At 26.4% G+C, this 11,523-nt stretch overlaps 1 pseudogene; it reads left to right on the plus strand.

Annotated features, from left to right (window-relative positions):
• The first annotated feature begins 1,101 nt into the window (after positions 1–1,101).
• Positions 1,102–4,367, plus strand: LOC145948319 (uncharacterized; annotated as a pseudogene).
• The last annotated feature ends 7,156 nt before the right edge of the window (positions 4,368–11,523 follow it).

An 11,523-nucleotide genomic window follows, 5' to 3' on the forward strand; every position in this document is an offset into this window, starting at 1 on the left:
GCTATATGCTGGTCCTATAATTTTAAAAGAAGTTCTGTCATCCAAAGTCTACAATAATTTCATTACATTAAGTCTTGCAAGTTCTATAATGATCAGTCAATATTATTCGAGATTTGAAAATTATGTGTTATATGCTAATAGTTTAATGAAAATTTATATTTGTCAATCTATTAAAATTTACGGTCCAGACTTTATATCACACAACATACATAACTTCTTACATTTAAGTGACTGTGTAAAATTATATGGCTCACTTGATAATTTTAGCGCTTTCCCTTTTGAAAATTATATGCAACAATTAAAAAAAAAGGTTCGTAAATCTGCTTTGCCTTTACAACAAGTCATACATCGTGTGTTTGAGGAAAGTAATATAAGTCAAAACTTTTTCTCTAATATTACGAATAATGATTGTGTAAAACTATTAATGGAACATTTCAATGATCCTTTGATTAATAATTGCACATCTCCACAATACAGAAAAATACAGACAAATAATTATTATTTAGATATTTCAAAAATAGCCGATAGATTTGTCGAATTAAAAAATAATGTAATTGTTGAAATTAAAAATTTTGCTTCTTATGAAACCTCTATATGCTTATTAGGATACAGATATAGTAAGCAAGATAATTTTTACTCAAAGCCATGTTCCTCGTCTTTATTTGATATCCAATATATAAAGAAAGAAACTAACTCACTTGAAGTATGGAATATTGACTTTATCAAAAGAAAATTGATAGTACTACCTTACAAGCACAATCTTGTTTCATTTCCATTATTACATATTTAAATGATTGCTAATTTTAAACTTATCAAAAAATGTATAATTTAAATTTACTTGTATATAATATATAATATTTATATAATAATTTTTTTTATATAAGAAAGATATGCTTATTTTATTAATATATTTGTACCTTTTTTTGCATAAAAATTTACATACAAATTTTATTTTCTATTATCAAATAAGTAAAAGTGTGTAAAATTAGCTATATTTTATAAACTTATTTATTTGCATGTGTTTTAATATTTTTTGTCATATATACATATTATAAAATATCATTTTTTTTGTTATAAAATTAACAACGATCTGATGACAAGATGACCTGGTTCGTTGTGAAATTTGATGTTGAAGATACAGTAGAAGCAGTACCGAATACATGGTATATAAAAAAAAATGCACAATGTTATTGGCCACCTGAAGGTACTATAAAAAACGTTATAATAGACTTCATAAAAAAGAAACATATGCCCGAAGCAAATTGGATACTCTATGAAGCTACTCTTTTGAGTGTATATGGTAAAGTATATATTTTTAAACATATAAAATATATCATTATTGTATAATTGCTTTCTATGTAATATAAAAAATATATATACGTACAGAATATATATATGGCACAAATATATTTTAGAAATAATTTTAGAAATCTTTATATATGTATATAGAAACTGTATTATATAAGTAATAATTATATATACTCATGGCTTATTAATAATTTATTTTTTAAGTAAAAACACAGATTTCTCACTTTTACAATTTAATATTAATTAAATTATTTATTTAAAATATGGTTTTATAGACAATTATAAAACAGCGCAACAGAAAGCTAATAAGGCAAGGAATACGAACAATCTTTCCTCCAACAATGAAAAATTAAAACAAAAATATAGACGAAATAAAAAGAAAAATGGAAGGCATTCTAACAAATCTGATAATGAATACGAATTGTCCACTGAAACAGAAATATCTTCATCAGATGATGTAAGATATCCTGACATTCCAATTGAACAAAGTGACTCAAGCGATAGTAAGTAAAAAACACGATAATTGCATAATATATTATATTCATTCAATATGTTATTGTATTAATTCAATGTTTTATAATACAAAATAAGTTAGACAATTTTTGGGAAAATATTTATAATAAAAATAATATTTAAAAAAATACAAAAACATACAGGAAAAAGTTTAAAATTCTATTAGCATTTTGTCCCTATTAATTATTTGTAGTAGTTATATTGTATATTATACATACAAAAGTTTAATAATTATATGCGAAAAAAGTATTTTTAATTTACATTTTTCTAGAGATGAGAGTAGACAATAATATTGATAAGAATATTCAGCTCAAAGCTTCTACTTCTAATACACATACTACTTGTACATCTGGAACTATAGTGAAAACTGCATCGCTATATCATAAATCTGGTTCGACTTTTGAACAAAACATTAGTGAGAAAGGTATTTTGATATTTAATAATTTATTATACTATCTATATGTAAATAAATAAATAGAGAGTGAGAGAGAGAGAGAGAGAGAGAGAGAGAGAGAGAGAGAGAGAGAGAGAGAGAGAGAGAGAGAGTTTTTAAATTAAATTCTGGAAGAAAGTATTATTATATGTAAGAAAATATTACTACACAATATTTACAATTATATAATTATTTACATTTTAGAGTTTCAAAAACGGGTTTTGAGAGAATTGTACATTCTCAGTTTGAAAATTGATGACATTTCTGAAATTATGAATGCTGTACTGAAAAATAAAGCAGATGCAACGAATAAATTATCTGCATGTAGTGAAGCTCCCGATATTATCAAATTGTTCCCAGTAAATGATGATGTTTTGGTTCAATTGGAAGATTGGTTAATGAGTTCCGAACAAAATAAAACAATATTGGTAAGAGAAATCAAAATATTTCTCTACTAAATAAAGAGTGCAGTAGTGTCAAAGAATTAATATATCATATTAGAATATTCTGTAATCATGTAATATATATAATATATGTTCAATATTTTCTATATTTAGCACTATATTTTCTACATTAACATTTTTTTTCTATATTATTTAACTAAAAAAATCTCTGTAAGGTTATATATATACAAAAATATATAATAATATAAATAATTTGTAATATATTCAATATTTTCTATATTTAAAAAGGTCTGTGAAAATATATATATTATATTGAATAATAAATATAAATAATTAAATAACGATCTTCTTATCATTCCAGTCTCAAAATTTAAGTCGTATTGGAGGACTTAACGTTAAAGAAGTTGTACGAAGGATAATGTATCGGGTTTTTACTAATGAAGTGGGAAGGAGCAAAGAAAAAAAAAGTATTCAAAAATTTAGCTGTTGCATCTATTATTATCTGTAAGTTATTAAATTACTTTATAAAGTCTTTTTGTCTAATTTTATCAAAAAATAAATAATATTAAGTATTTTTTAAAGTGGAAACATTAATATAATATTACATAATGAAATGAAAGAAAAGAAAGAAAGAATAATTGAAAAGTATCATGTGTATTCGTTAAAGTTATAAATAATTTTATTTTAAGGTATATTTATATTTTATTTTATATTATAAATATTACATAAACTTATAATATTTTATTATTTATTTATTGACATATACACATAAACAACGAGACTTTTTAAAAAATTATAATTATTTCTGTAACATATATTATAATGCAATATAGAGTTTTTGCTTTTAATAGCCTATCTAATAGCCAAACATATGGTAAAAAAGTTTTGTATAAAATCGTTAATATTTTTTTATTTGAAATAGAATTTCAAAACGAGTACAACATCTTTGCAAGCATTCATATTTTGATATACTTTTATCAGCATATATTTATATTTTATATGTAACTAAAAATGTGGTATGATCTAATTTTAATTCAGTTTAATAAAACTATATGAACTGGAAAAACAAATAATGTTTTATAATTTTCATATAAATTATAAAAATAAAAATTAAATATGATACAACACATACTTAATTTTAATATAAGGTATTAAGGGATACTGTCGCGTGTCCTGTGCACAAAACACACGTGTAGTAAATAGTAAGATGGATTGCTTATTTGGTTGAGGGGGTTATAGTATGAATCTTAAAGATTAACAAAGAAAATAAAGCAATTTAGACATAGTTGTTGTATGTGTATTTACGTGTAACATAATTTTAAATATTTATGTATTTTACATAAAATATATTTGAAATATATATATATATATATATATATATATATATATATATATATATATTGTGGCACAAGCACGCATATGCCTTAATACTTTATAACATAAAAGATATACTATATATATATATATTTTTTTTTTTTAAATAAATACATATATATATATATATTTTTTTTCTATATATATAATATCTTGTATAAATGTTTACAGCTGCTGTACGACTTAATAAGAACACTCAAGATTGTACAGATTCCGAAATAATATGTTTTATAAAAGCGTGGCTTGTAAGAAGCAAAGATCGCTTTAACAATAATAACAAAAATAAAAACATCATCTCTGAAGAAGATGAAAGAACTGAAGAGTCGACTCATTAACAATGGAAAAGAAATTTTGAGGTAAAGTTCATGCTTAATATTAAGTAATAATATTATTTCAATATACAAGGTATTTTATATAAAGTATTATAAGCTGTCTCTTCTGCAACTGCTAGAGATATTAATTTGAATTTTTGAATTAAATGAGAGCTTCAAAATTTGGTGGATAAAAAAATAAATGTCGGAAGCTTTTAATGAACAAAAGGGGATTCTCCTAATTTTTTTAAGTGGAACCACTATATTTTTTTTATATAAACCGATTTCTTGCAATATTTGACACAAAAAGTTATAAGGGTAGGATGATCAAAACGTGAATATTTTATACGATATTTTGTACTTTAATGTGGCATAATTTTACATAAACTATATAATATTTTTTAAAATACGCAATTTCTGATGATTTTACCTCAACACTTTTATGCACAAAATAATGAGAGGAATCAATTGGTGTAAAGAAAACACGTGTTGTTTTCAAGAAAAAGTATATAAATTGCAACTAGCAGTTACATATTTTTTCTGGAAAAAAACTATGTTTTCTTTACATCAATTGATTCTTTCCATTATTTTATGCATAAAAATATTGAGATAAGATTATTGGAAAATGAATATTTTGAGAGATATTTTATTGTTTATATAAGATTATTATGTACATATTAAAGTACAAAATATCTATTCACTTTTTGATCATATACTATTCTTATTCTTTATGCTAAATATTGCAAGAAATCGATTTATATAAAAAAATTATAGTAGTTCTATTTAAGAAAAATAAAAGGAAAGTTTCCCTTTTGTTCCTTAAAAACTCCCAACATTATTTTTTTTGATCCATCAAATTTTCAGGTACCTTGTTCCATTTAATAAAAAAATTCAAGTTAATCTTTAGTACTGGCAAAGAAAACAACTTGCAACACTTTATGTAATACTCTGTATTATATATATATATATATATATATATATATATATAATTTAATCTATTTTTTGTTTTATTATATATTATAAATCAATAATTAACTTGTGCAATTTAATTTTTAGATGTAATCTAATTTTCTTATTGCTTACTTTAAAATGGATTTTAATATTTTATTTTCTTTTAAAATTTAAAACATGTTTGCAGTTTTTTTATTGTTTAAATTTTTAAATCAATTAAATTAATTTGTGCAATTTTTTATTTTTACATGTTAAATAATTTTCTTTTTGCTTAAATAATAATAGATTTTAATATTTGTAGTTTCTTCTTGTTAACATTTTTTATTATATTACAATAATTATATAACTACAATAACAAGATGTATTAATTAATAAAATAGCCTATAATTTCCAAAAATATCAATAAATAATTTTTTTATCCATTTTCGAGATTACATGTCTGGATAATATTGTATTCAATATTATATATTCAAGAAAAATTTATGTTTTTATAAAGACATAAATAATTGTATCCGAAGTTACATATGCAATATATGTGTGGTTTATTTAAGTCTGTTTTTTCTTTAGTAGTGTTGTTTCCCTTTTACATGATTTTTATGTATATGTATATATAATAATAGTATAGTATAATATAGTATATATATAATATAGGTAGATTAGTAAAAGCATAAAATATATAGTAGAATTGCTTCTCTTCTACATGACTTTACACACATACACACACACACACACACACACACACATACACACACACACACAGAGAGAGAGAGAGAGAGAGAGAGAGAGAGAGAGAGAGAGAGAGAGAGAGAGAGAGAGAGAGAGAGAGAGAGAGAGAGAGAGAGAGAGAGAGAGAGCGAGAGAGAGAGCGAGAGCGAGAGCGAGAGCGAGAGCGAGAGCGAGAGCGAGAGCGAGAGCGAGAGCGAGAGCGAGAGCGAGAGCGAGAGCGAGAGCGAGAGCGAGAGCGAGAGCGAGAGCGAGAGCGAGAGCGAGAGCGAGAGCGAGAGCGAGAGCGAGAGCGAGAGCGAGAGCGAGAGCGAGAGCGAGAGCGAGAGCGAGAGCGAGAGCGAGAGCGAGAGCGAGAGCGAGAGCGAGAGCGAGAGCGAGAGCGAGAGCGAGAGCGAGAGCGAGAGCGAGAGCGAGAGCGAGAGCGAGAGCGAGAGCGAGAGCGAGAGCGAGAGCGAGAGCGAGAGCGAGAGCGAGAGCGAGAGAGAGAGAGAGAGAGAGAGAGAGAGAGAGAGAGAGAGAGAGAGAGAGAGAGAGAGAGAGAGAGAGAGAGAGAGAGAGAGAGAGAGAGAGAGAGAGAGAGAGAGAGAGAGATACCATGGATCTTCTATGTATATACAGAGTAAAGATTACATTTGCACATACATATCATATGTATGTCTATTCGATTAATGAAGTATATACATGAAATATATAAATGTATATACGATGTATATACTAAGTATATTATTTTAATGTTTATTTGATATGTAATTTATATACAGATGTACATACACAGTATGTACATACTAAATGTAAAATGTATATACAGAATGTATATACATAGATTGTACTAATCATGTGCATATGTATATACTATGGATCTATTATGTACATAGTTCCGGTTACATTTGCATATACTTTTCACATACATTGTATGTGTATTTGCTAAATGAGGTATATACATGGAATATACAATATACATAAATGTATATATACCGCATATACTATGTATATTTTAATGTTTTATGGGATATACTTAATTTTGATTTACTTTCAAAAATTGATAACGTGAATAATAGGCCAATTAAACGAGCACAAAAACAATAGGATGTTGGAATAATTTTGTTTTTATTATGATAAAGTGAGCGTAAACGTTTCGACCGTACTCGGTCTTTTTCAATACAATTTGAGAACAACAAATAAAAAAACCAAGAATAAAATAAACTTAGACATAAATATAATATGACGGACGGTTTAAAAATTGAAATCGCATACAAAACTTGATGTCGAACATCGCTTTACGCTGTTAATTACAAAGTTTGAAACAATACTTGCGCGTTTGGTTGTCATAACATATGTTTAATGGAGCCCTCTCTTGAAAAAGTATCGAATCCTAGTTCGTCGTTGGTTTGCGCGAACGTTCAGATCCGACTCTCCTCGAGACGAGTCCATTTTTCAACCCTTCTGACCAAATTGAATATGTTAAACGGAATCTCTCACTAACTTCCACGGAAAGTCTTATTTAAACTAACTTACATGTCAAAAATTCGTTGTTGAGTCTCAGCAATTCGATGGTTTAATGCGTGTCAATGTTAAAAATAAACTGTTTATATAGTCAAATCGCTTGTCATTTAATCAAGGTTAGCCCTATTTAAACATGTATTTCACTTAATTCTTCTAGAATATCAAAATAGCCACTTTCAAGTAACTCGGTGTCTTTGTTTAAGTTAATACTATTTTTATGCTCTTTTATATATAACATTTCTGATACGAGTCTTTTATTATAATTTATTTCATGATCTAATATTTCAGTTTTTTCCCAATCAAATGTGTGGCAATGATTTAAAATATGTTCAGAGATCACCGAATGTCTTGATGAATCCAATTTGATATTACTTCTATGTTCTTTAAGTCTGGTGCGTAATTGTCTTTTTATTTGTCCTATATATGTGCCGTCGCAGTCATTGCAATTTATTTTATATACTACGTTTGAATTGCTGGAGCCCTCGTTCTGATCTTTGTGTGTTTTGATCACTGTATCTAATTTTTTTAAACAGCGATATCCCACTTTTACATCAGATTTTTTAATTTTTGCTGATATCAATTCTGAAATTCATTCAACATATGGAATAACGACAAAATTGTTCTTCTTGTCATCATTCTCATGGGGACAGCCCTCGACTTCTTTGTCTGTCACATTTAATTTGGTGAAGATAAGGTTCTTTATTCTATTATTTATTTCTTTAAAAATGAGATCCAGAGGATAGCCGTTTGATAACAATACATTTATAACAATATGCAAATTTTTCTTATGAAACTCCGGATGTGACAACAAAAGTGCTCTATCCACTAAATTATAAATAGTGCCTATTTTATGGCATTTCGGGTGATTCGAGTAGAAAGATAGAAATCTACCCGAAAAAGTTTTTTTATGAAACCAGTCAATGTATAATTCATTATCTATCACACTAATTGATATATCTAAGAAACTTATGTTGCGGTTCACTTCCTGTTCCATTGTAAATTTCAATCTTTCGTGATATTTATTAAATTTATCTATGATATACGGTATGTTTTTTGCGTGTGTTGCTAATAAAATGTCAACGACGTAACGGTAGTAAAATGTTAAATTCCACTGTGGTGTGTTAATGATTGATGTTTCTAAATCTTGCATAACTAAATCAGCAATTATTGGGGAGAGGGGAGATCCCAATGATTTACTTTCTTTAATACACATATCACAGTTATAATATGGGCTTGAGCACAAAGATTATCGTAATCGTTTCTGACAGAATCGTAAACGTAAAAGTCAACGCACAATTATTTATGTAAACGTAAGCCGTATTTATTAGACCATGTATACAACTATGAATACGACACTTACGTTTATACGATTCTATCAGAAACGACTACGACAATCTTTGTGTTCAGGCCCACAGAATACATTAAAATTTCTTGCAACTATGATATGTATATATACATAAGTATATTTATAAGAATTTTTAGATTATTTAAACGAAAATTTTTAATATTTGCAAACAATTATGCTTAAAGTTATAAATTACTTCTGTTTTTAATATCATTAATTAAAAAATAGAAATCATTAATTTTATTATTTTATATATCTAACTAAAAATATTTTTTTAGAAAAATTTTACTTACATATTTATACAATTGTAAAATATATCTCAAATCTTTAACCATTAACAAAAAATATATAATATAATATTTATATTTTTATATTTATGCAGGGTATTTTAGAACCTCCGTATAATACTTCACGAGCGTGTTCTAGAGGTGAAATAGAGTAAAAAATTCTAATACAAAAATGTTGAAGTTACAGTAGTTTTTGAGATATAAGCGATCAAAGTTTGTCAATAATATGGCATAGAACTCACGCGCTCAGGCCCGTAACTACACATACACGTACCGATTTGTCATCTGTTATTAATTTTTTTCAAGTCAATGTTTTTTTTTTTCTATTTGTCAAAATATTATTTCACGTTCTTATTTCTGCGCCTGACTCTGTCTATCGATTTATTATTTATATTATTATTTAATAATAATTATTATAATAACTTAGTTTTTAATTATTAATTAAATTATTTAAGATTTACATATTTTCTATCGAGATTTATAAGGTTTATAATATTTATAATTTGTTAATATTAGCTTATCGTGATAATGTACGATGTATTTACATACGCGTAATATACATGTATATACGTACATACACAGAAAACGACAAAATAAAATCAGCTGTACCGAAAAATCAATATTGCACTGACTTGAAAAAATCAGTAACAGATGACAGATCGGTACACGTGTATGTGTAGTTACGGGCGTGAGCGCGCGAGTTCTATGCCATATCAATCGCTTATATCTCAAAAACTACTGCAGCCTCAACATTTTTGTGTTAGAATATTTTACTCTATTTCACTCTAAAACACGCTCGTGAAGTATTGTACGGAGGTTGTGAAACACCCTGTATATATATATTTATAATATATATAATATGTATATATATATATATATATATATATGTTATTTATAATATATATATATGTTATTTTATATTTATATTTTTATATTTATATGTATAATTCTTTTCCATATTTATTTAAAATTTTATCATTAGTTTAATTTAAATAAAAAATTTTTTAATTTTTTAATTATTTATTATATATATAATTTTTGTAATGTAAAATTGAATTAAATAGAAATATTTATAACAAAATATTATATAATAATTTAACATACAAAAATTTAGAAATATATTTCTTTATATACATAATTTTTAACACGAGCATCATTTCTTTGATTACCAAGAAAAATCTTTAATGCATGCCAAGAACGAACTTGTGAGAAAGCAACATAAAGTTGCCCATGATTAAAAACATCTTTGCGAAGATCTATTCCTACTCTATCAAATGTCTGTCCTTGTGATTTATTAATTGTCATAGCAAAAGCTAATTTTATTGGAAATTGTCTTCTAGAAAAAGTAAAAGGATATATATTTTCGCAATATAATGTTATACGATTTAAAAAAACAATATCTTCTGCTTTGTCACCTGTTAAAATTTTACACTTTAATAAATGATTTGCAAGTTCTATAACCATTAATCTAGTACCATTGCAAAGACCTTCATTGATACTAAGATTTCTAATTAACATAATGATACAATTTAGTCTTAAACGTAATTCATGAGGAGGAAAATTTGAAGGAGATAAACTATTTAAATACTCTGGTAACAAAGCTTCACCAATGTCACCATTATCACCACAATTTACAGTACTATCTATACTTGTATAAATTCGTTCATTAGTTATATCTAATAATTCTACAACTTTTTTATTGATTTCATCTACATCAATATTTCTTGCAGAAAGTATTGCACATTTTGCCATTTTGTTAAATTCCTTTTTTCGTATTAAATCACCAAAAATATCTTCTACAATATCAACATAAATAGGTGCTATACAACATTCAGGAATTTGTATATTATCATTGGAATCATTTAATAGACCATCTCCCATATCCAATAGATATTTTGCAAATTCAATTTCTTCCGGAAAAACTCGCATATTTTCTTTTAAAGAATAGTTTATGAAATATTTCCAAACAGAACTAAACTTAATAGAAAGATTTACAACTTCACTTCGAGTACCACGAATTTTAATAGGTAAAAGTTGTCTGAAATCACCACCCAATAAAACAATTTTTCCGCCAAATGGTAAATCATTATTCATAATATCGCGCAATGTTCGATCCATAATTTCTAAAGCATATCGTGGTGCCATTAGTGCTTCATCCCAAATATAAATATCTATTTCTTTCAAATACTGAGCTTCCTTTGATTGGATTTTAATAGAAGAGGATGAATCAGCAAATAACGGAACCGGCAATCCAAATGTTTTATGCACCGTTTTTCCAGCAGGCAGTAACGTAGCTGCAATGCCAGTAAAAGCCATCGTACATACGTGTTTATTTCTAATTTTAGCTAAATGATAAATAGTTGTATAA

Source organism: Prenolepis imparis, unplaced genomic scaffold, assembly GCF_030444845.1.
Source record: "Prenolepis imparis isolate NDT839.2.m4 unplaced genomic scaffold, iyPreImpa1.0 SCAF_331, whole genome shotgun sequence".
NCBI classification, from domain to species: domain Eukaryota; kingdom Metazoa; phylum Arthropoda; class Insecta; order Hymenoptera; family Formicidae; genus Prenolepis; species Prenolepis imparis.